The sequence below is a fragment of the Mus pahari genome, chromosome 1 (genome assembly GCF_900095145.1).
Source record: "Mus pahari chromosome 1, PAHARI_EIJ_v1.1, whole genome shotgun sequence".
In the NCBI taxonomy this organism is placed as follows: Eukaryota; Metazoa; Chordata; class Mammalia; order Rodentia; family Muridae; genus Mus; species Mus pahari.
This window is the reverse complement of record NC_034590.1, coordinates 161,130,955-161,132,647: the sequence shown is the minus strand read 5'-3', so window position 1 is coordinate 161,132,647 and position 1,693 is coordinate 161,130,955. Positions and strand designations below refer to the sequence as shown.

Here is a 1,693-nt window from a genome sequence, read left to right as displayed (position 1 = left end):
GGCTGAATTAAAAATATTTCTAATAAATTGACTGCAGGAAAGAAAATCTGTACTGAACACAAACTTTGGACATTAAGCAATTATGAATATAAAAAAGGCACTAACTTAAAAGGTACAAAAGTGCGAAAAACCTGAATTACAGAAAAGAAAGTCAAATGTATTTAATGAAAAACTTGAATAAAAATTAGCAAACACACACACACACACACACACACACACACACACACAAATGAAACCACAGCAGCACTGCGTTAACTCACAAGGGGAAAGCAGTCGTCCGTGACCATGCAGATGGCTTATCAGTTAAAGGAAACCCAACTACACATGTGCAGCACGCATGCACAGACACACCTCTCTGAAAATTGTCATCAATACAATCAATCTACAACAAAGCTCAGAAATATTTTACAATGTTTCCTTTCTTAATACAAAAGATGCCCATCTTGGGTATATATTTTTTTCCAGTGGTTTACTGTTGAATTTTTAAAAAAAAATATTAGTGTTACTTCGTGCAACTGTTTTTGTTTACCTGCAAGACTAGCTTCTACCTATCAGGAAAATTTTAGGTTGGCGAGCAGATGGGTGCCTTATTCTCTGTGAAGTCAAATGCGAATTTTAAACACTGGCCAGAAATATTTGATTGCTGTTTCAACACATGGAAATAGTTACACTGATGCCTAAATTGCCATTTTCTGCAAAAAGCTATGCAATGCTGGTGTCAGACATTAAGCAGTCACTATTCATAATGGCTGTTGCAATTCCCTCACGAATAGATCCAGGAGTCACTTCCCAAGTCAATCGCCGCCTATGACCATTTAGCTCAAGTCGATATGCAAAATTTTCAGTTTGCTTTCGTGTTCCTATGAGCTGTACAGTTGCAAAGAACTGCTGATGGCCATCATATTTTTTGTTTCTCCAAGACTAACATGAAATGAAACACCAAACAAGACTGCATCATTACCCAGTCAACCGCACCAGGAAGGTTAATATCTGTAGCGAGGTGGTAATGGACTGTGCCGCTGTTTCAGGTGGGGCTTGACAGCATCCAAGGAGCCTTGCCACTTAGAGGAAGCTCCAGGGCAGGGGCAGGAGTAAGGCAGGAGTAAGTAAGGCAGGAACAGGAATAGGGCCTGAACTCGCAGAGCTCCTTTTCGGTGTGTGGCAGTTATTTCTTTCACACCCAGAAGAGGCATATTTACAAGGGAAGAGTGCTGAGTTGGCCAATTTCTCCATAGCCAAGTTGTGAATGGATCCCAATGGGCCCCGGCAGGTGGGACAACATGTAAGTTTGGGGCAACAGTTGCTACAAACAAGATGGCCACTCTGACACTGAAGACTATGTGGCAACGCATAGTCAAAGCAGAAAGGACACTCACAATTTTTGGATGCAGTTGTGCCAGTCAAGGCAGGTACCCTCTGGTATGGTGGACACTTTGAGGTGCCAGTGGGTAATGCTGTAGCAGTCGGATGGCCCTTCTCTGTGGGCCCCATCTAACATGGCCAGTCGCCGCTGCCACCACCACCACAGGCCACTCCTCCACCTCTCCTGGTGCTGGGACCAACAGGACCACCATATACTTTTTAATGAATGTTTCAAGCACTTATATCACCATTACTATCATCTGTATAGACATAAAGTGATATTTCTAAATCCCAAATTTATTAATGCAGTTAGACCACCTTTAAAATGCTC

The 1,693-nt window shown here is 42.2% G+C and overlaps 1 pseudogene; it reads right to left on the bottom strand.

Moving 5' to 3' along the window:
- Nucleotides 1-648: 648 nt before the first annotated feature.
- On the bottom strand, nt 649-1,491 carry LOC110335328 (annotated as a pseudogene).
- Between the last annotated feature and the right edge of the window lie 202 nt (nt 1,492-1,693).